The following is a 24,765-nucleotide window of genomic DNA, read 5'->3' on the forward strand; positions in this document are numbered from 1 at the left end:
GAGATTTGGAAGATGAATTCAAGTGGATTTTTGCTCTTGGTATTGATAGAAGCAAGCGTAGGACTAGGTAGTTAATGTATAAACGTGTACAGTTTCTACAATTAGCAAGTATTGTATTTCATTAATCGTACAGTGTGAATGCAAACAGTTGCCTTCAGTATACAATGTCCAAACTGCCATGCAACAACTTAGCTAGTATCCAGCAGATCACGTCATGGGCATGAAAGCTGACAACTGGTGTCTTTTGCTGTGTTAATTAAAATGAACAAATTTATAAGCTCTAAGGCCTGATTCAGATACCATTGACACCAGTAAATGCACAGGAAGCACCATATGTATCCTTGTTTGTTCACAATCAGAAAAACCTGCTCATGACGAGCTATTCTAGTCACGCACTGGAAATCCTCTCTCTCGCAATACCTTTCTGTTATATATCCCTGGCCTTCACAGTCTGTTCCTGAAAATGTGAAACTACCAACTGCTAAGAAAAATAATCCAGGTCAGAGGTACCTACTGTGTTCCTGGTCACATACAAAATATATTTGGATGTATGTGGACAAACATATATTAATATGTATTTTGTGTAGGCAGAGAACTGATGTAATGAAATCAACACTTAAGGATGAGGTAAGATTACTAGCAGCACGATAGTGATGAGTTGTCTACTGTGCTTGTGTGATGCACTTGTTTACAGCAGCAGACTATATCAGAAGTATTGCACCCTGTGATGTTTATTTTTTCCTGAAAATTCGAACCACCAAAAGAGAAACAATATGGCTACAGGGTGTGTTTGCAGCCAGAGAGTTAGCTATGGTTTTTTTCTGGGGTCTGTAAGCTGTTACTTTAATGGACTCCTGTCTCCCAGGTAAAGGGAAAGGGTAGGTAGGTATTGCCAGGGAACAACCAGTACTCCATGGAGGGTCAAAGGCAAGAGGACGCTCTTCTTCACTGGAGAAGGGTGCGTAGCGGTGAGGCTCGCAGCTCGGTTGCAGGTGGAGGAAAGCTGTCACCAGTCGCGCTGCTGAATGTGACGCCTTGTTACTTCTGATCCAGGGAGACAAAGCAACCTGAGGGGGAGCAGGTGTTGCAGCTTGATGGACTGTGAAGAACAGCATGGCCAAGGTGTGCGGTGGGGCACCGAGCAGACCGCGGTCCCCGGCACAGCTCTGCGGGAGCCGCTGGAAACGCCGCTACGCTCCCTGCGATCTCCCCCGCCACACGCCTTGTGCAAAAGAGCGACGGCAAGGTGCTAACAGGGGTATTTTGAGAGAAAGGACGTGCCTCTTGCGTGCGTGCTTTGCACCGGCAGTGTCTGTGCTCTGGTTTGGTCCCAGCTGCGCTCTTGTCCCCAGCCCGTGCCGCTTTGGCAATTCCTCAGGCCCTTCTGCAGGCAGCCACGCAGGCAGGTGAAAAGCACGTCCCTTTTCGCGTGGCAGAAGCTGCTCTGGGGAAACGAGGACCAAAAAGCTCCTGTTGCTGCGATGGCCCTGGCAGGCACCTTCTCCTCCCACACCCGTGTGCCGAGCCTCCGTCTCCAAGAGCAGCCTTGGGGCCTTGGTGAGTCACGAAGGGACCTTTTGGTGCACTGCACTATTTGTAGCTTTCTGTCACGGTATTAAAGACTGTGAGAATTCATGCTATGGTGGTTAAGTCCCAAGGAAAATTTGGCACCTACAAATATAACCCCCAAAGGCGAACTACATTGCTCTGCGCTGAAGTATTTCTGCTGATAACATCAGAAACCTGCCTTTAATGATTAGCCTACTTTAGTCCAAGGCTCATTTATATTTTAAAAGGCAATATCCAAGTGCATTTCCTCATAAGATAGATGTGTTTTCTCCCATTAAGTTTCATATTGTTTTATCCTATCCCACCTCTAATCTTTGTATTTCCTTCTGAATGTTTTCTTTTCCACTCTGCTGTGAAATCAACCTTTGCTGTGAGCAAGATTTATTTTCCTGATGGGATTCAGCATTTTTTGCCATTTTCAGATGCTCTGTACAGAACAGTTCTCTCCAGCTGAACTTATTTTTTTGCATGGGAGTGGTGTTGGAGGTTTCTTTTCATTGTGCTCTAGGCAGGGACCACAAGGACTGCAGCACAGTTGGACTCTAAATTTATGAGACTCAGTCAATGATGCACAATGGGGAATTGGGGGTGTAAATTAAGCTGAATGAAGCTCCAAAGCCCCATGTATGTCTCTGTGACTCATATTTCTATGCTCTATTTAGAAGATCGTTATCCGACATCCCTCTCTCGCCTTCTGTATTCCTTTCAGAACAACGGTTTTCCCCTTTTCCTTCGCAGTGGGTGAAGAAACCAGTCCTGCCCTTCTTGAAAGGTCACTTCAGTGACAGCAGGTGCAGGATCACTGTTGCTATCATACAATAATCAGTAATTATGTCACAGTATTCCACTGTAATCCTTATTTCACTTTGGTGAGAGAACAGCTTTTGGAACTGAATTGGTGGCAGGAATGGAGGACCTTGCTGGTTTTTGGATGATGTGAAAGTGATTCCTTGAGAATCACCAAGTGGAACACACGGACAGTCTGTTGTTACCTGCGACGGCTGAATTTCCTTCTACCAGGGTGCTCTCATTGTAGCGCCTTGTCCTTGAGCTACAAATAATCTGGGAGTAGTCTGCTCCACGCTAGCGGCTCCCACTGACAGTCACGTGTGCTGGGTGCTTTTTAAAATTGTTCATAAATATTTCTTCTATGAGCTGTGAAGTTTTATTTGTATATCATGCACCTTGCCTCTCACTAAATGAATAGGCAATTAAAAAGAAGCTTAAATGGTGATCCTTGTCTCTTGATAATTAGGAGAGCTGCTGGTTCAAATCAAAATATGCATTTAATCCATCCTCATGCATGATACAAAACTTCTATTGGATTAATTTTGTTTTCTGTAGATGGCAAATCTGCATCGAGAGCCTTCGTTGTGAATCTACTAAATGCAATGAGCAAAAATCACTTCTGTAGTTAACTTGTGTGCAAGTGGAAGTTATATTGACAGAGAACTTGATTGGAAAACTGCTATGAACATACATGTTGGTTTATTGGAAAGTGGGGAACTTGGAATTGTGACTTCCTATGTTGTAAATAACGGCAGCAGCCAACAGGCTCTATAGATCAGCCCGAGTGCAGGCAAGAACCTCAGGATCTTAACTGCACACACTCTGATAAAACTTTATTATCTTTTTTTAGTGTCCTCATTAATGCTCTTCAATAATGCTGTTAAATATTTCTGGCAAGCAAAGCTTCAGTGTAATTTTACTGTATTGTTAAGGATTTATTAATTATAATCTTTTCTTGCAGAGTCTATTTATATTTGATCATGACATTAATTGGTTGCCAAAACAAACTAGAGTTAATTGTGTTTAATTAAGTGGTTGGGAGCAAGCAAGGATAGTTTATTTGGAAAATCTGTTTCATTGATTTATATGTTTATTTTTTAAACGAACATTAATAAATGAAGGGAATCTATTGCTTAGCACCTTTTTCCCTATGTACTGTCCAATAATCATCAATAACACAGTTGTGACTTTGAACAGATTAAAGAGTGGAAAATTATCTGTATTATGTATATTCGCCTATACAAACCTATTGGGAAGTAAATGTTCACATTCTGAATTTAAATAAAACCTAAAACCAAGCAGAAATGAGGTCAAGTAGCACCGAAACCAACAGTAAAGTAGTGTTCAGGAAAATGCATTTCAGAGAAAAACTTAGCTTCATTTCAGATTTGGCTAAAGGTGCTTTGGATAAGGAAGGTATGGTAAAATATAGTAAAATATGACTAGATAAATATTTTGTATAATAATTATATTAATACAATATATAATTATATTTCTATGATATAGTAATTTCTATATTTTCTATCATGCATTTCAAAATCAGCTAATTTTACAGTTCAGAAGCTTTTGAACACCCGCCTATTTTGTTTTAATGCTAAAACCAGAACTGAGTGGAGAATTCTGAGGACTTAATGTTTTTTGAAGGAATCAGTTTCCTGAGTTGAAACTGTAATTTAAAAAAAAAAAAACCAAAACCACCACATAGTTTGATATCTTTGTGCATTCCTTGTTTCTGCATTGATATTCCTTGTTGGAAAACAAACAAACAAAAAACCCAAACCTGCATAAGGTTTCTGTTATCCCAGCAGCTACTTAAAATAAGTCATCATCCTGATAAATGAATAAATCCTGCCTGGAAGCATATATTCAGATGTGCCAGCAGCTGCCTTTTTCCCAAAAGAAAACAAGACCTCACAGACTTCAAATCCAGTACCAATGCAAACAGGAGGAAGGTCTTGTGTGTCCTTCTAGGTGGTATCAGCTCTTGTTTTGGTTTTCAGCAGCACTGAACTTAAAGGAGGTCTAATGTTTCCAGAAGCTGCCTTTTTTCCCAAAAACAGCCCGCTCTGCTGTTTTAATAAAAGAGATTTCCCTTAGCTTATGGATTTAAGAAAGATTTTTAGATATCAGGGCTACACTAATGCTGTTTGCTGTGAATATCATTAACTCATGAAGTTCCTTCTCTTGGTTACTTGCATGGGATGCTTTCAGATTTGGGTGGTCAGTCAGCCAGAAGTCACTATTGTGTGTTAAAACAAAAATTCAAGGGATGAGTTGAAGATAACAGAGGTTTTTGAGTTTGTAATTGGTTTCAGTGTGCCAGGGCAGGATCTGACAGAGAATGATTGTTTCTAAGCCAGCTCCCACATCTGTAGTATAATTATTTCTGTAGTAATATCATATTTTAGTGAGGCTTTAAAATGCAACTTTTTTTTTCCCTCCCAGGTAATTAGAAACTGTCTTTCCATGGCTGAAACCTCAGCACTTTCTTCATTAAGTCAGCTGCCTGGGTGGTGTTTATCTTAACCTTGTTTTGAGTTTCTCCAACAAATAGATGACTCCTTTAGTTCTAATTTAGTTTCTCTTGGTATTTCTATTATCTCTTTCTAGTTGGCAGGCAAGGAAATCAGATGTGCATCAAATGAAACCATTTGTCATGGATTAATGTATGCAAATGCCTTGATGACAGCAATAGACAAAAGCCAGCAAGTGTCTGAATGCTAACTTTGGAAGAGAAAATTAACAAGGCCAAAACACCAGCAATAGCAGTCCCTAAATGAGATTACTGAATGCCCAAGAGCAAGGCGACACTCTTCTGTCCCCTCCTTTACCATTTTTTCTCTTGCTGAAATCTTAAGACTTTAGGGTAATGCACAATGACCCTTGCAAGTGAAGTGTCCATGGGAGCTCCTGGCTCTCCCAGAGCGACTCAATGGCAGGACCTTTTCTCTGCCTATTAAAACCCATCTGCACCAGCAGCAGAGGAGAGGGATGGGACTCGTAGGTAGGCAAAAGTAGAGAAGACCATTAGTGATATTCCAGCGTGCATACCCTCGTTTGTCAGAGCACACTGGGAGTCAGAAGGGCTGCCAGGCAGGATATTGAGTCATGTCGAGGTGGAATATATCTTCCTCACTCTCTTGGTTGGAAATGTTTTGCATTTCCCTCTACCCCAAGGACAGAATTGGTAATTGTTTAATGCTGATCTCCTTCTGTTGATAACACACCAAATTGAACGAGTTGACAGCAGTTATTAGATATTTATCTCATGCTTGTGATTGTTACTCCAGATTCTTTATGAGCCTGGTTGGATGCTTCTGAGTCCTAAAAAGGTAAGTGTGGGCTCTGCTGAGTTCCCCACCCAAGGGATGCTGTGAGGAAGAGCTGACATATAGCTGTGGAAAGAGAATTTTGAGGTGCCCTGACTGGGAGCAGGCTGTAGACCCCAAACATCCTGTGCACATTTGCACATTTTATTTCCATCTCTCCCAAACCACCCTTAAGAAAGTGCTAGACACAGAGGTTGTAGTTTAGTGAAAGGACCACAATGTAGCCAGATTGCCTGCTGTCTTCTCTAGGTTTTCACTCCATTTCAGTCTTTTTTTCCCCCCACTGCTTATTCTACTTCTAAATCTGTCTCCTTTCCTTTAAATCAGTTGCCTTTATTTTCTTTTAAATCTTTCTTTATGTAAGCTCTTATGGCTCTCACTTTTAAAAAAGGCTCTCTGAACCTTTTCCTTTTAAAGTCAATGCACCTTGATGTGGTGTTTGAGCAACAAAATGCCACTTGATTTCATCCCAGTTAGAATCCCACCTATGTTTTTATGAAATAAACAGTTTCAAACATCACTATTTGGAAAGAATCAAAGTGGAACTCTTTGATCAAAAGATTTGAAATGCTAAAATACATTTTTCACTTTCTGATATTGACACCATATTTTAAGTGTTTTCTAATAAAAACTGGGGAAAATATAAATTATAACCTTTTTTACCCATTGGAAAAATTATTTTTGTTGATCAGAATTTTCTGACAGGAAAAATTTCACAGGTACCTTGTGTCTGTCTCTGCAGCAGACTGTATGCAAGGCAATAAACTATCACAGTGGCTTCTAGGGGTTTTTTGTTTCCTCCCTCTGCCCTGATGCTTTTATTTTATGTATTTGTACTGGAACCAGACCTTCATTCTTTATACCCCCAAAGTTGCTCCCTGCTTTGATGCTGTAGTGTAGTCAAGACACCTTTGTTGCAGTCATTATGTTACCGCAGTCGTTATGTTGCCACAGACATAAGCGTGTTGGTCAGACCAGGTGATGCAGACTCTGGAAAGCAACCTTTTGACTGAGCAGCACCAGTTCTGAAAATCACAGAATGGTTTGGGTTGGAAGGACGTTAAAGATCACCTAGCTCCAACCCCCCTGCCATGGGCAGGGACACCTTCCACTAGACCAGGTTGCTCAAAGCCCCATCCAACCTGGCCTGGAACACTGCCAGGGATGGGGCAGCCACAACTTCTCTGGGCAGCCTGTTCCAGTGCCTCACCACCCTCACAGGGAAGAAGTTCTTCCTGAACAAATGCTGGTGATAAAAACAAGTGCAAATTAAAGGGAAAGGGATTTCTGCTTTCAGTGTGAATCATTCAATGGTTTCCCCTAGTAAAACAGTTCCTTGACTTTTTAGGTTGTATTTGAGTTGGCTTTGAGCTGCCTGTTGCTGTACAGTGTTTTGTGATCATGTACCTTCCATGAGCAGTGTGGTATCAAGTGGTTCTTTTGTACCAGTCGTATTCCTCTGAGGTTCAGGCTATGCAAGTCCCTCCTAAACCCTGTTCTTATGTAAGTTGAATTATTTGCTTATGTTCTTTTTTTATTGTTATTATTTTCTAGCCTATCAAAGGAAAAGGTGTAATCTATAGTGTCTAGAGGTGGAAACAAACTACAAAGCAATATCACGTTTATACTGAAGTCCTTCTGATGAGGATTGTATGTCTTTAGTATGCTGCTCCGTACATCTGAGGGGCTGCGCTCTTTAACAGTTGAGAAGAGATTATCCCTTAGTCATGACAGAATCTATGAATCAAAGTCTGTTAGGAGAAATTCATACAGAGTTTAAAATACAAGCCTGCTTTTAAATGTAACTATAGAAAAATAATTTTCTCTGTATAATACATGTGCATTGTATGAATTAGTACCTAAATTTTCAGAGGTCCTACTATAAGCTGCAACCTGTCTGCTTTTAAAGAAGTGTTTTAATGTCCACATTTCACATGGGAACCAAGCAAAGATATGAACAGAATTCAAATATGCCTTTGTCAGGAGGGATTATTCCATATTCTGATAGCACATACAGATCTGAGAACATCAGTATTTGCTATAAAGAGAACATAGTTTTATAGGACACCCAACCAACACCTGCCTTCCCGTCTGGTTCTTTTCTTTCTCTTTATGCCCAAGCAAGGGACAGTCGATACCCCTGTGCAGTCTGTACACGGCATCCAGCAGTGGAATAGATCATCTGAGGAAACAGAGATCTCTATCATGACCATATTTAGGGCAGTTGAGATGCAAATAAGTGAGGATTCGTTATTCTGTTCCTCACATAGCCTCTTTAAGCGAGGCTGGTGGCTGCCAGACACTGTCCTCCCAGCTGATACGCAGAGCAGACATCGCGTCCCTGGTGCTCCGTCCTTGGCATGGCTTGGCGTGCAAGTACAAGCGTTTCTGTGAGCTGGGTGATGGATCGTGGAGGCTCTTAGCTCCCTCTTTTCATGAAATCAAGTGCTTTACTGTAAGCCAACTTCACGCCGGCTTAAACTTTCATGGTGGTTAAGCTATAATCTATCAGACTGCCCCAGCTGTGAGGTGTAAAGAGCCTTCACTTTCACTTACTGTTACTCAATTGACAAACAAGTTGTACCGTTGTAGTGAATTTTTCCCCTGTGTCCATGCTCTCAGCTGAACCACAGGCTCAGCGCATGCAGACAGGCAGTGCAGCGTTTACTTCAAATGTAGAACTTCCCACTTTTTACTTAATTGCTTCCTTTAAGAGATGAGAAGTTTGGGCTTGTCTTTGGACAAAAAGGCTTCCACTTTAAGCATATTTCTCACTTGAAGGCTATGCTTCTCACCAGAGTTTTGTGCCATGCTTCCAATCTTTCACAGGCAGCGTAATGCTGATTCTACATAACTCAAAGAGCTTTTTTTTTTTTTTTTGTAACGTGTCTGACTTGCAAATCTTGTTAACTGCACGCTGTTATCTCAATACACTTGCAGGCCAGCTACAGCAGCATAAAAACTTGTGGCAAGATAAATCATGTCAATTTTTTATTAGGGAAGAAAAATTTAGACTATTTCATCTGCTACAATTGGAAAAAACTTAATGTCTTGATTGCTTCTAAAGACACAGCTTGCTGTGGGGAAAGACCTAGAAGATCAGTCCCAAAAGATAACTCTGGGGGCTCCTAGATGGAAAATGACCTGTGAACAATGTCTTGTTTGATCCAGCCAAAGGTGTGGGGGGACTCGGTAGGGCTAGGATGCTGTTGGGGTCCTGCACGTCCTGCCCCAATACCGGTCCGGTTTTGGCTGCTGCTTTTAAGTTTTGAGCCAACTGCGGGAATTTTGCTGCTCGCTCGCTGGAACCTAGAAAACCTCCAAGATGGGGAAAGGTCTTCTCTGTTATTTATCTCTGTTCTGGCAACACAGAAGCTCGGAGGTTATACAGCTATTTACCAGTATTGTTGTGCTTCCTGGCAGGACTTCATGCTGTCACAGAGGTACAGCAGGAATCCTGTGTCCCAGTTCATATCAGGGCCACCTGGTTGGACTGGGGAGTCCTGGCAAAGGGATCTTCTTCCGCTGGATCCTTTTCCACTCATGCAATGAAAAGGTGACTAAGCTTCAGCTGATGCCCACTGCCTAGCTTGCAGAGGGTATCTAGAGGCTCTTGTTAAGCCTTGAGAACCAAAGTAGGACTGGATTCCATCTGTATTGCTGAATTAATGTAAAAAATGCTCATTTTAACCTCTTGTGGTTATAAGCTTTTACACGCTTGAGGAATTGTAGTAAGTTTTCTTTTCTGTTGTGACAATTGTTTGTTTATTTTTGTAGGTTGAAGGAATACAGGGTAACACTCTACATTTTGCAAAGCGGCGTTTCTTTTGTTGTGTGACTAAAGCAGTGTAAATAATTGAATTTTTTTATTTGACAGCCAAAGCAAGATATCAAGTGTTGGTTTGGTGCAGTATTTATATTTTGAAATTAGTTTAGAACAATTTGATTGTTTTTCTTACTAACTGGAAAAGAGAAAAAAAAAAGATAACAAAACCTGAAATAATTTGTTGTATTTCTAAACACTGAAAGAAAAGCAAGGAAAAGGCCAGATTAAATTAATAAAAAGAAGTCTAGAGAAGGTACTGCTTCCTTCCTTACACAGATTTAAATCAGAGTATCTCTAATCAGAAGCTATGTTCTGCTGTAGGGTTTGACCCTTCATCTTTCTCCCAAAAGTACAGCTGTGTTAAGATATTGCTGTGTCCTGGTTTTGACTGGGATAGAGTTAATTTTCTTTCTAGTAGCTGGTATAATGTTATGTTTTGGATTTAGTATGAGAAGACTGTTAACATGCTGATGTTTTCAGTTGTTGCTAAGTAGTATTTATACCAAGTCAAGGATTTTTCAGCTTCTCCTGCCCAGCCAGCAAGAAGGTTGGAGGGGCACAAGGAGTTGGGAGGGGACACAGCCAGGACAGCTGACCCAAACTGGCCAAAGGGGTATTCCATACCATGTGATGTCATGGTCAGTATATAAACTGGGGGGAGTTGGCTGGAGTGGGGGGACAGATCGCTGCTCAGGGACTAACTGGGCATCTGTTGGCAGGTGGTGAGCAATTGCATTGTGCATCACTTGTTTTGTATATTCTAATTCTTTTATTATTATTGTCATATTATTATTATCATTATTACTTTCTTCATTTCTGTCCTATTAAACTGTCTTTACCTCAACCCATGAGTATTACTTTTTTCTGATTGTCTCCCCCATCCCACTTGCGTGGGGGAAAGTGAGTGAGCACCTGCGTGGTGCTTAGTTGCTGGCTGGGGTTAAACCACGATATGCTGGTAGGGCAAGTAACTTCCAATATCTCTTGAGTTTCCAATTTTGAATAAATAAGTAGGTAATCAGGAGAGCAGAAATGGGACGTCAGGATTTTTCTCTCACTTGCTATGGGAGGTCAAAAAAAGCCAGTCCATTGCTCACAGTCTCCATGGCTAATGTAGTGGTTTATGTAAGGTTGAATGGGCTTTGAGAGAGTCCCTACCCCTGCCAAAAAGTGAAGAGATGGAAGAGGCACTGCTAAACTCGCTGCCGCTAAAAGCGAGGGCATGGCTCTGCTCTGAGCTGGTGGGGGCTCTCCTATGCTGGCAGCAGATGCTAGTAATTGAGAACTAAATGCATGTGAAAAGGTTTTAACAAACAAATGATAAGTATTTTAAAAATACCTTGTTGCAAAGTTTAACCTCTGGGAAGGACATACTTTGGATGGTTTTGCTTTTCTTTCTTTCAGAAGAAAGCTGAATTGCTGCCCGCAAACTCTTGTTGTAGTGCAATAGGTGTAAATTTTCTGCCATTCTTCTGCTGTATTTGAACATAAGGCTTGAACTGTGGCTTCTCTCTCTCTCTCTCCTTGCATTTTGGAGGAGGCCAAGGCTGCACTCCAGCCACAGCAGAGCACTTCTCGTGGCCTCTGTTCATCCGTTCAGTAAGAAGCAGGAGCCCACAGGGAGGGAAGGCAAAGCTTTGACAAACTAATATTTGTCTGCAGTGCTATTGAAGTGTTTTGCTGACTTCAGTCTTCTCAAGATCTTTGCTAATTTAATGAGCCAATTTCACTCATCAAGGTGACAGTTATCCATGTCAGAGACTAATACCCCTTCTCCTTTAATATACGTCTGTAGTAGTTATTTTGCTGTCCTTGAAAAAACACAGACTGGAATATCACTTTATTTTGAGAGCTCCTAGTTTTTTTTAACTGAGGCTTAGTATTAGAAATGTGTTTCTTTATCTAAGTGATAGCATCTGCTTTTGTCATTTTTATGTAAACTCAGCTCTGCTTTGCAAAGCACCACTGTTCTGTTCCGGAGAAAATGTGATCATCTATCAGCAGCGAAGCTCTGTCTGTGTGCTCTAATATTAATCATTGAATCTGGCAGTTATTTAAACTGTATCTACTTGTGCCTTTTTCATGACAAGTTCTTGGGAGGGCGGGGTGGATTGTGGTGGGATTCATAAGTGGCCATATTGGATTTTAAGTAAGACTATTTACAGTAAATGAATTAGGGTTTATGTGCCAGAGGAGACCTTTAGTGAAATATATGGACTCGTCCAAAAAATAAAAAAATCTTCTGGTAGGAACATACCAGTTTTAGCAGGATCCAAATTTTGGTAAAACAGAATGAAAGAGAGGTTGAGATCTTATCAGTGGGGTGGTGGTTTGGGCATTTCCCTGGAATCTGATTCAGATGAAGGACTTGAATCTCAGTCTTTCATGGGGCTGTTGAGTTTGTCTGAATTTTCTCTTTCCTGGGAGAAAGTCTGATTCAACCAGTGAGCCACTTGTCCAGCACACAGGGAGCTGATGGCACAGCCTGGCAGCAGCATGGCATAAAGACTAAGTGTATTAGGTTTGCATGGCGAGGTTTTGGTAGTGGGGAGGCTATGCGGTTGGTTTCTGAGAAGCTGCTGGAAGCTTCCCCCATGTCCCATGGAGCCAATGCTAGCCGGCTCCAAGATGGACCCGCCACTGGCCAAGGCCGAGCCCATCAGCGATGGTGGGTAGTGCCTTTGGGGTAACATATTTAAGAAAGGGAAAAAATAAGTTTCCGGGGCACAGAAACTGCAGCTGGAGAGAGGAGTGAGAACATGTAAGAGAAACAACCCTGCAGACTCCCAGGTCAGTGAAGAAGGAGGGAGAGGAGATGCTCCAGGCGCCGGAGCAGAGATTCCCCTGCAGCCCGTGGGGAAGTCCATGGTGAGGCAGGCTGTCCCCCTGCAGCCCAGGGAGGTCCATGGTGGAGCAAATATCCACCTGTGGCCTGGGGAGGACCCCACGCCGGAGCAGGGGGATGCCCGAAGTAGGCTGTGACCCCGTGGGAAGCCCGCGCTGGAGCAGGCTCCTGGCAGGACCTGTGACCCTGTAAGGGACCCAGGCTGGAGCAGTCTGTTCCTGAAGGACTGCAGCCTGGGGAAGGGACCCACGCTGGAGCAGTTCATGAAGAACTGCAGCCCGTGGGAAGGACTCATGTTGGAGAATTTCGTGGAGGACTGTCTCCTGTGGGAGGGACCCCACGCTGGAGCAGGAGAGGAGTGAGGACTCCTCCCGCTGAGGAGGAAGGAGCGGCAGAGACAACATGTGATGAACTGACCCCAACCCCCATTCACCATCCCCCTGTGCCACTGGCGGGGAGGACGGAGAGAATTTGGGAGTGAAGCTGTGCCCGGGAAGAAGGGAGAGGTGGGGTGAAGGTGTTTTAAGATTTGGTGTTATTTTCTCGTTATCCTACTCTGGTTTGATTGATAATAAATTAAGCTAATTTCCCCAAGTCGAGTCTGTTTTACCCATGAAGGTAAATGGTGAACGATCTTTCCCTGTCCTTATCTTGACCCATGAGCTTTTCATTATATTTTCTCTCCCCTGTCCAGCTGAGGATGGGAAGTGATAGAGCAGCTTAGGTGGGCACCTGGTGTCCAGCCAGGGTCAATCCACCACAGCAAGGACTTTTTCAGCAGCACAAAGCACAAACTGCTTTCCAAAGCCTTGTGACTTTTGTAAAAGTACCAGCCTAGTTCTGCGTGATAACTTTTCATGTTGTTACCCAGCTCAGTGGACAATCTGTAGCTGTCAAATCTTGCAGAGCCCCAACTTTTTGCCAGCAGAAATAGAATGGGGTGTTAAAACACTTAGGATTGGTTTTGACGGCCCTTCGAGTGGAATAGAAAATGTAGATTCATTTCATAGCTGACAAAGAGCTGATTATTTATGTTTCTTAGAAAACAACTAAGAATGTCTAAGAATCTTTTTTTTACCATTATGGATGACTTTCCTTGTATTTTCACATAGTTCTTTTTGAATCATGACAAACTGAGATTAAACAACAAACAGCCCCTGGGATCTGTCATTTTTTTTTTTTTCAATGATTTACATAGGATGGTACCCATAAATTATGGAGGCAGCTACTGGATACTGTGAATGAACAAGTATTTTATTTGTGATGTCGTTTTGAGAAACATCCTATGAATTGTATCTGCAGAAATTAATGGTGCCCTCCCATAAAAAAGCTGCTTAACATCTTCAGGACACTAAGCCATGAGGTAAAGCTGCTAATTTTTTATTTATTTTTAACATAAACCCATGAGTTCTAATGCTGGATTATATCGCTGTCTGCCCATCTCTTTTCTCATTGCTTCTACCATGTCATCTAAATGTAAAAAGAACAAAAATCCACCTCTTGTAACAGGAAAAGGATGAAGATTTACCATCTTGCTCTAGTGCTCTGAATACTTTGACATCTGTAATGTAACTATTTCTTAGTAAATAATTCACCTAGTTTTGGACACCCTCTTTTGTCTGAAACATCTCCCTCTTCTGTAATGGGAAGTTTTGGAAAGATGCTATAAGAAAAGGAGGCTCAATTTTGTTCTGCTGCAAAACCTCCTTATTTATGGCTGCTATTATTTTATGTATTTCCTTTCATTACTCCTTGAGGAGGATGGAGGAAGGTGGCAATGTATCATCTCCCAAAACGAGAATGTGTGGATACACATATGGCCAGACGTGTCTGACCTTTTTGTTCTCAGTGGTGCAGGCATATTTGCATACAAGCCTCTATATGTTACCACATCTTGTAGTGCAGAGACCCATTTTTAGTTTACAGAGCTGGATTCTGCACTCACTTTCTTCACAAGAACATTGTCCTTTGCCTCTTCCCTTATTTCTTGTCTTCTCAAAATAGTCCATAGTGGGAATGTTCAAAGCAGCAAGGTCCTAGTCACTCTCATAGATAGCTAAATGCTAAATGTTTCCCATTAGTTGACCAGGTCTTGCAGTCAGTTATTCAAATAGTCGCAAGGGTTTGGGGTTTGGCTGTATTTCTGCTGGGTGTCGATGAAAACAGAAGTGTTTTGAGTTTTGCTTTGCTGAGACCATCTTTCCTCATTGTGGAAGTGCCATCCTGGAACGAGATGCTTCCCCCAGGACCGTGGCTTGTCACAGGCCAAAGCAGCAGCAGAAATAGCATTGTACGGGGCAGCAGAAAATCCCTGCGTTGCATTGCTCGGGGAAAACGAATGTTGCTACCTTCTTCAGGCTTTGTTGTTTTTTTTCCCCCACAGAGGGAGTTTCTGCAGCTCCTCTAATAGCAGTAAAGACATCTGTCTGCAGCTGCAGAAGCAAGATGTGTCAATAGCTGCCCTGGCCAGGGCAGCGGCAGCAGCAATGTCGCTGCAATGCAGGAAGCTCAGCACACACTGATTTTTTGTCTTTCTTGACCGTGCACCCCCCAGGCCAGTCTGGCTTTGCCTGCCCTCAGGGTACAGTACTGTCAGGCTTGAAGTGGTGCTGGGGAGCTGTGGGCCAGGTGGAACTGATGTCAGTTGGATGTTGTCTTCTGCCACTGCAAGGCAAAGCCCCAGCTGACCTGGGGGAAGATAAGGTGCCATTGCAGGAGTAGGGCTTCTGTCATTCTCTTTAGTTTATATGCACTTGTGACTTGGGTTTTTCCATCATGTCAGAGAAAACCTTCAGAAATACCACTCCATGGATTGGAAATACTTATCAAATTCCCTGTTTTTCATCATTTGTGTTGTTAGATGCTTACCCCCGCACCCCCAAAAAGAAGATGCCCCCTGCTAATTTTTTTTTTCCCCACTATTTCCCTTCTTTTCCCTTCCCACAGTTAGGCAGACCTCAGTACTTACAAGGACTGTGTTTTCTAAATGAAGTACTTAAAATCGTAAAGGATAAATGTATGAAACCCGGGAACAGTATCAATTTTCCTGCCTTTCTTCTTCTCTAGAAACATTTTTCTCATTACATTTTGAATTATGATTCCTGTAATAAATTCTAAACTAGATATATCGACTCAAGTGCAGAAAATGCCCAAAGTGTCATTAAGTTTGCCATGACTGTTTCTGTCAATATTTAATATTCAGGTAAGTGCAATTCATGCTGTAAACAAAGCCATGGGAAATTGGTGGAAGGTAGTGCTTGTATGTATACGCATCGTACCTTTACTGTAAGCCAACTCGTTTCCTGTTTTACATTCCCCGCATTCACAGGGATTTCTTTCATGAGGGTTTCAGGCACTATATGCTTCTGTATGTGTGGTAAGATTCAGAAGCTTCAAATCCATAAAATCAATCCACTTGGTGATCTTCTGGTAAATAACACCCGAGAGTTTATAGTTTGTTCAGCTTCGCGATAGATCATAATTTGGATTTACAGCCGTTTGCCAGCCTGATGGGCAGAGGGGTAAATATTCTCCCCTGCGGGAGCCTCCAGCCTGGCAGCACCTGTGTTTTACGCTCGGAGCCCAGCAGCGAGGGGATGCTTATCATCGCCCTGGGGAGGGACCGGTACCTCACTGCTCCGGCAGCTCCCGTGGCTGCCTGGCTGCCCTGTGTCGCAGCTGCCTTTTGAGATGGGGTGTAAAGATCTGGTAGTTAGCGGTGAGTAGGGATTTGAGGTAGTAACAGGTTTTCTTTACAATAAGCCTGCCAAACATTTTGGTTTCATCACATTTCTTCTGGCAGTGATAGATATATTAATTAGCTTTTTTATTGCATAATAGTCTATAGCCTTAAAATGTCAAATTGTGAGCACATTTGTAGATTAGGTTTAACTATTAGTGCTTTTCCAGGAATTATATATAGATATGTATTATTTCTTTATTGGCAATATTAAATCATTGTAGTCGGAGAGCTATACATCTGTTCTTTATTCATTTTTCCCCTGCTGCCAGAAATATGCAGACATCACAGCATCTCACCCAGCTGTCAGTATTTGAAGATGTTTTCTCTTTTTAAGTCTCTTATATAGTTATATAATATGGAGGAGTGGAGGATATAAAGGTTTCATCGGTATGCTTTTCTGTAACTTAATTTATATTTATTATTTTTTCAAGGAGGGAAACTTCCATGCCTATGAGGAGAAAAAGAGGTAGACTATGAAACATTGTTCTTAATGGCAGCAATGAAAGTGTTCCGTGATTTGGGATGTTAGAGCAAGTCTGCTGGGAAATGGATTAGTAGGCCAGGAGAGGGTATTGTGATCAAAGTGCATAGTAAATTAATTTACCTCACACTCCTGCAATTTATCACATAGATATCACCTCTACACATGAAAAGATACATGAGTATGGATACAATATTGCTCTAGTGCTTATATCTTATTCCAGAACTTAAATAATTTAAAACTCCTGCTTTAACCTTATTGAAATATTAAAACCCTGCAATCCCTTAGATTTGCTTTTGTTAGAACTGTAACATTACATTTTCGTGTCATTATGACACTGGTTCATAATTGCAGCGCAGACAGGCCTTTGGCCATTTGAATAGAAAGCAAAACTGGGTTTGACTGGTAAATGCTAAGCAATTCCATCATTAACAAGGACACGCATTATAAAGAAGGAGGAATTACAGATTCACTGACATCAGGAGCCCTTTTTAAAAGAACTTTTTCATTTGCTCATCCTCGCAACTTTTGGCTTGCAGTCATTTCCCACCTATATAGCAGTTCTGAGTGATTTTTCAAGTTGTAGTAGTTATGCTTCACAATTAGACTTAGCTGGTAAACAGTTCATTAAAAATATCTACTTCAAAGCAAGATGAAACAAGTCTTTCAGAGGTTTTGATGAAGAATGGAACAAAGTAAAGATCCATCTATTTCTGAAAGGCCTCTAGGTTGAGTGAAGTTGAGCGTGGGAAAATGCACAGTTCTGCCCTGGCCTGAATTACGGGGTTTAAGAGTTCTCGTTTGCTACTCATGGTCCAGGAGAGTGTCTTGACAAGGCTGCTCTGGTCCGTCTATGCCTTTGACCAAAACCCCACCTTGTTCCTGAGCAACTCTTTCCCATCAAAATTACTGCCAAGTGGCTGTCCTTCTCAAAAAGTTTGCACTGTACAGAATATCCTCTATCAGATTACAAAAAGATTTCCTCAGAAAGAAGTCCCGGTTAGCTATAGTCACTGTGCTTGATTCAGTGGAGCCGAGCTGATCCCTGCCGCTCGTGGAGCTGGCAAGCAGAGTGTTGCGGAGGAGAGGGCCTGCTCCTCCTCCCATCCCAAATCCTCTTTCAAGGATTGCTTGGCTCCTGTCTGCAGAGCCACCAACTTCTGTAGCTGAAATCCCTTTATTGCCCGGGTTCTTCTAATTAATTACTTATCTCCAGGTCTTTTAAAAATTCGGTAATTGGTGTATGTAGCTGTCTGTTTCCCCTAAAGTCTGAAACCATTTTCTGTACATCTTATCTAAGTGTACGATCAGTTCAATTAATAGTAATGACAATTTCTGAGACTCCCGTGAATTGTTCATTTTCTGAAGAGAGGAAAGTTTTCTTCATGGTTATTTATGAATAGAGGTCATGAATATCACTGTATTAATCTTTTTTGATTACTAACACCTGATAACTCAGATTGCTTCTTCCTAAAGTATTTTTGGTTCAATTAATTTGCTTTTACTTCTGGATCTAACACACATTCTGCTGTAGTAAATCACCTGCTAATGAAACTACGTATTTTTAAATCAGTTCAGACTTGCTCGTGACTGTTTGTTCTTGTTAGACTTCCATTTGAGGAAAAATATGTACCTGAAAACACTTATGGAAAATTCAAATAAAAAAATCCAATTACTTGGATATTTCAGTTTACTTGAAATTTCTGAAGTGAAATACTGTCACCTTTAAATTTCTTGAGATTTTCACACCAACGTGAATGGGTTTGATCAGCCTTTGCATACTTTTCTGTATTTTTTTAGCATATAATTATTAGTGTTTCTTGGAGGTTTTTTTCTGTTTTTTTTAAGTTATAGGGCTCAGAGCCTTCACCTTCAGTATGAAAATACAACACGCACCAGACATCGGGGCGGATACGCTAAGGGTGCCCTTTGCATCTGGCAGTGATGTCAGATCAGCCCAGGGTCTAGCAGAATGGCCCTGCAGAACACGGCAGATTCAATCAGCTGAGATCAGCTACAGGGAAGTGTGCGGGAGAACGATCTAAACCATGAGGGTGGCAATGTTTCCGAAAGCTCATCGAACGATGAGGTGGTGCAAACATTGGAACTCAGACTCCAAAACTGGCAAGAAAAAGGTGATGGAAGAAGTTGCTACTTTCATAGAGAAGGAGGAAATCTTTCCAAAACAGGCAGTTGGCTCTCTGTTGAGTTTTCATCGTAGTGTTACTCCATCAGCAGAACGTACGCACCAAGTAAGGCCATGCTGATTCAATGGCATTTTACAAGCGTTGCCCAAAAGATTTGGGGTAGGAGATAACTGTGTTCTACGGTTATATATAAAAGTACCTTTAGACCCTCTTACAAAATGAGATTCATTGATGGCTCATGTGAGGGATTTCAGGTGAGCTAAGTGATCCATCAGAGAAAGGAGTAAATGGTTAATCAAGACACTTGATCTTAACAAGGACGAAATTAATCTCTTCCACTGAGGTAGAAAATTTGTCATGACAACTCTTGTTCAGGTCCACAAGAGTGAGTGGTATGTAACTAGGTCTGCAGGTGACAAAAAAGTGTTTGGATAGTCAAAAGGGAAGAAAGATGCAGCAATCTTAAACGAGAGGAGGCCAAAGCTACAGAACCACTTTGCAATGTGTTATTCTAATCACAAATCAACAATATGCTGGGATTCAAAAAACAGACACATAGATGATTAATAAAAACATCTGTAGATATTCAGTTATGGGGTTTTTTAGGTTATAACCCTCATTTTAACAGTATAAGCTCACTATTCACCTCTTCACTTCATGTCTCTAGTGCAAATCCTAGTTATGCCTGCACTAAAATCTGTGCCTGTCTCCCTGATGTCCCTGACATCTGGCTCTTAAGTCTGATGCAATATAGCTAGAACAAAATTCTTCTCTTATCGTGGCTAAAGCAGGACTCATCATTGTCTCAAATCTCAGTTTTCACTATTGTCCACTGTGAATAATTCCATTCTGCCTGTAACATGAGTGTCATCTTAGCTCCTCAGCTTGTGTCATCCTGGCCACCACTGAATCACGCTGCATGAGCCATCTAAGATGCAATCATTCAAGATTATATGTGCAGCCAGAAGTCTTGTTAAGGCTCTTGTCTTGTGATCTGATTTTTTTTTTCCTCCTTCATTTGTCTGTTCTTCATAAGTTTTATTATACTGTGCTAGTGTCTATTTGAAATTATGAGGCAAAGACTGTCCTTAGCGTCTACCTTGTCTTCCCTCTGTCCTAGTATCCCCTTTGCTATTGTATCAAAGCTACTTGTTTTGATTCTTTTTAATAGCCTTTTTGGTCTATTCCCAGGAGACTTATTTCCTGTTTATTGTGTTGTACCTGCTTTCATGTGTATCTCGCATTGTGCAGGTCTTCCTGTTGTTCATTCACATAGTGCTTTATGTACTCTTTCAAAGTACCAAGACACTTTAGTGTTAGCTGCTGTTGGGTTACTGGATTAGATAGAGCAATTGGCCTGATATTATAGAATAACTTCTCTATAACTGCAGAAAGAAAGACTTTCTTTAGCTAATAGATCTTCAAAGATCTATACTTAGGATAACAGATAAATCATTCTTAAACTCGGGCAACCATGTCTGATCTACAAAGGCACCTCCTGGGACATACTGGTTTAGGTACCCTAATGCAGGTTTGTACTTACTGTGATTTTCAGCCATGAGTTTTCAGGTGTCTAGTTTAAAAGATCCAGTTGCATAAGGATTTCATTTCAACAGGTCTTAGTCCTCTGAATATCCCCCTCTCATAAAAAGAAGATTCTAGACATATCCACACAATGCAAAGAAAACAGAGATGTCCTAGCTGGAGCCTGTACTAGCTCCAGAGCCAACATAGCTGCAACAGGACATGTTAGCTCGAACTGATTGCTGTGTTCATTTGGTACCCTGCTTCCCTGGCTGGGCTAGTTTCTGTGTTGCTCCAGCATCACACACGTGTTGACTGCAAATCTACCTTCTGCACTCAGGTGTGCAGCATAGACTAGTTTTAAGCTATTATATCAGTTTAGGTGCTTATAAGACCAAAATTCAATATTTAAGAGTTTATCAAAGATTATCTTAATTACATGCATGTATTTTTGTGCTATGTGTTTCTCAGATCTTGTTAATAAACTAACAATTATCAACAACAATTATTTAAAGGTGTAGCTAAAATTTAATATCGATTAAATTACTTATGCATGTGAGTATGCATAATATGGAGTGCCCCGGTTTATTAATCTGAACCAAACTGTGCTGCTCTGAAAGAAGGAAGACGTTATTAAAGTGAAGTATATGCGTATAGCCAGGCTATTGCCTTACAAACTGTGGTGATAAACCTGAGGCTTAGGTTCTCTTGAAAATATCCCCTATAGAGAAGTGCATGCATTTGTTTATAATAAGTCAGAGACTTAGAACAGGATTTCTGCTGGCGTTTGTAGCCCGTGCCCTGGCAGCAGTCAGCAAACACTTAATTAGCATCTAAACCCAATGTTAGGGCCTCAAGGGTGACCTTCAGTAGAGGGGAGCAATCAGACACTTTTAATTTCCTAATTACTGAGTGGGGCTAATGGATGCATGGCGACATCAATTCCACAAAAACTATTCTTGTTCCTCTTGGATTCCTCAGACTCCTTTGCTTTTATCGATTGCATCTCTGCCCTGAAAAATGTATAGGCAGCGTGAAAGAAAGCTATTTTGGCTTGAGGTGCTGCGAGATCAACACTGTCATGGTATACATAGTGATTTAAATGTGATATTCCAAAAAGAGGGCAAGATACTGTAGCTCATCTCCACTGAAATAATAGTTATTAATAACTGTGTTCTGGTTTTAGGGAAATAAGTGTGTAACGGGGAATTCCCTCGGAGTTGAGGGGTTTAAATTGCTCCAGTCAACAGTACACATAATACCATCAGTAATACTTATTAAACACAACTCTCCGACAAGGAGAAGCTAAGATTTTTAAATGTCCATGGGTGCTCACTACCTCAGTAGCTCAGCTACTAGTTTACGCATAGAGCGTGCTCACAAAGTATCCCTTATTCACTGAGGACTGCTTACTAAACAGACAAAACGACTTAGGTCTGGTGTAGAGCAGGCAGGTTCTGGGTTTCAGACCTTGCTGCCAGCCGGTGCTAGGGGTCAGTGACCTGGTGCTGGATTCAGAGGCCACACAACAAATTATTTCCTTTGCAGCACCGAGATACGGGGTCCTGCTTTCCCCTCTCTAGCTTTTCTGCACCTCTTGGTAGCATAGCTCCAGCTTGTGTAGTGACCTAGAAGTAAGTAATTATTGTGGATAAAAGTACATAGATTTACTGAAGTAAAATACTAGTAAGTGTGCCATATAGTAATTATACCCCTTTAAAAATTACCCATCTAAATCAATTTGATATGTGATGTCTTTTAAGGTTTTTCACTAGTTTTGCATTATGAAGAATGGTAAATAACTGTTTTGTCTTTCCATGTCATCTGCTATTTTATATGTCTTCCTGTGTCCCTCCTCTTTATTTGTTCTTGCTGGAAATGAAGTGTTTAAATCTGTTCAGTGCCCTTGATTCCCTTTGGTCCTTTTGCTGGTATCTTTCTCTCCCGTTTTTCCCACTTTGCCTTTTTTAGGGTGGGTATCTGAAGTTTTACCCCCTTTTTTTAGTTTGATTTAACTATATTCTTCCTCTACTAATTTTTTTCTAAGCTATTATTTTTCTAGCTTCCAAATTGTCTGACATTATGGCTGAACTATCATTTTTTTTTTCCAACCTGACACTGTTTACTTTAGAAATATCTTGGAGAAGGTATAGTTGACTGTTATGACTTAAAGTGGAATTGCATCTGTTTCATTAACTCTTGTATAATTTAATGACCTTTCCCGCCCCTTTTCAAAAAAAAAAAAAAAAAAGAAAAAAAAAACCCTAAAAAAATCAATTGAAATGCAGTTCAACAAATGAAAATAACAATTAATGTTGGTCTTTAAAGTGAAGCAGGGGGAGTTAATGCCGGTATTCCCTCCAGAGCCCCAGTGCTATTTTTCTTCCTTTGATAATACCAACAAAGTGGAAGCAGCTTGGGCAGATTTGTGTGGGGAGGTGTAAAAATTGTGGGAGTGTGGAAATAGCAAAATAAATTTATCTTCATCCCACTACAGTGTGTCATTGCAGCTGTTTATTTCAGTAGTCGTTCCACATAAAATACCGAAGCAGAGCCAGCTTCTCCGCTGCCTCAAACTGGCTGCAGTATATGGGTATTTTCAGGTAATGGGCCAGTAAGCAAGAACAGGTCTGAATGCCGCCAGTATTGCTACGTGTGCATTGGGCTAGATGCGGGTCCGGCTTCTGCATCAGCTGACAAAAAACCACTGCCAGGAACTGTGCCTGCGAACAGCAAAAACCGTGAAGCCCTCTGAGGAGAGGAGCTTGAGGTTGGAGGATGATCTTGCCTCCCAGATTTGGAAACCAGCATCCTGCAATCTTTTTTTCTTCCCTGTCCCCATTCCTGAGGGGAGCAGTGGGACAAATGCTGAAGAGGATTCCCCTGTTTCTCAGCTACCTTCTCCTGCTCACCAGGAAAGTGTCGTAGTGAGTTGCTTCTTTGAAAAACAAGAGGTGACCCTAGGAGTGTTGCTGCTGCTATTGACTGTATGTGGGGTGAGCTCCAACTCCCCCCGATAAGGCAGCATTCCCTGCCTTTGCAGGGCTGTGTATTTTGGCTCCAATATAAATTAAAGGCATTATCTCTTCCACAAACCTCCTATGGCACCTGTGAGTTGTTGCATTGGAAAGCAACCTCACCATCTGCTCCCACCTTCTCATCGGACCTGGCCAGAGACAAACTTTTCACTGAGGTGTGACTCTGGGTAGAAAGGGGAGAAGAGACTTTGGACAATTAAATACAGATTCTTTGGTATTTATTAAAATATAGTAACTATCGAATTTAAATAGGAAAACTAGCTGTTGCAAATGCAAATTTTTTCTAAAGTTCAGCTACTGCTAAATGAGATTCTGGTGCTCCTATACTTAGAAATGCTTAACATAAATTATGACCTAATTAACATTTGCATGGTAATCTAGACTTCCTACAGCTTATTCTGCTAATTAACACATGACAAATGATCAAGAATTAATATTTCATTGAAACATAACTTGTCCAAGAAAGCCCATTAATGCTGTAGAGAACATTTCATTCCCTTACAGTTTTATACTTGAAAAGTGTTCTGTTACAGTTAAGACTATTATATAATTTTTGTCATTAAAATTATTTGTATTAGAAAAATTACCGTAATAAGGATGACTGCAGGTGTGTTAATTTTGTCTCAGGTCTACTTAAAAATAAACAAATACATGTCCTGACATGATCAATGGGGCTAATTAGGGTTTGGGGTAGTTTAGATTCTTCTGTAATACCCCACTGGACTTCAAACAGTCAGCTTCAGACAGGTTGAAACAAGAAACAAGTGCAAAACCCATGTGCTGTTCTTCTGTTCTTGTTTATTTGTACTGTGGTAGTACCAAAGGGTAATATCCATTCCGTGTAATGCAGTGTTATGAGCAGATCTGCAGGTTAGCTCCAAGCAGGCCGATATCAGCACACGGCACAGCACAGTAGCATGCAGAGATACCAGCCTGGGTCCTTAGCTGCTGTTGCCGCGTTCACTCTGCGTTTCACGTTTTCCCCTTTTTAATGCTGCAAAACATCCTTGTGCTTATCGCTGCTGCAGCGGGGCCAGCCTTCCAGCACCCTCAGCAGGACCCAGCTCCTTGTCCTCGCTTTTCCTGGGGAGATGGGTCACCTCTTTGCAGGATATGGAGTTCTGAGCACCCACTTAGAGTTTCTCATCTTAAATGGATGGCGAAATATGGCTAAAACAGAGAGCTTACTCTTCAGAAAAAATACTTTCTTTAGATCCACAGGAAAAGGAAAAGAGCCTGAAGATTTCAGTAAATGTGTATAGGCTAAGGACAATTAATGCTTAAATAATAATTAACTGCTAAGTCATATAACTGAGAAGCTGAAGTTTTAAATCAAGGTTGTAATTAGGGTTAGATGATCAATGCACCACAAAAATCCACTGAGCTAGTTCCTTAAGTTCTAAGTGATTAAGTGCTGAGCATTCTTACCATGTTTTTTCAAGCATTTCTATTTCTGAGCATTGCTTACCCAAAAT

General features: G+C 41.3%; 1 protein-coding gene across 1 annotated transcript in view; it reads left to right on the forward strand.

Annotated features, from left to right (window-relative positions):
* TAFA1 (TAFA chemokine like family member 1) overlaps positions 1-24,765 on the forward strand; it is a 237,915-nt gene that overhangs the window by 7,346 nt on the left and 205,804 nt on the right. The gene's annotated exons all lie outside the window — the stretch shown is intronic.

Source organism: Aquila chrysaetos, chromosome 20 (genome assembly GCF_900496995.4).
Source record: "Aquila chrysaetos chrysaetos chromosome 20, bAquChr1.4, whole genome shotgun sequence".
NCBI classification, from domain to species: domain Eukaryota; kingdom Metazoa; phylum Chordata; class Aves; order Accipitriformes; family Accipitridae; genus Aquila; species Aquila chrysaetos.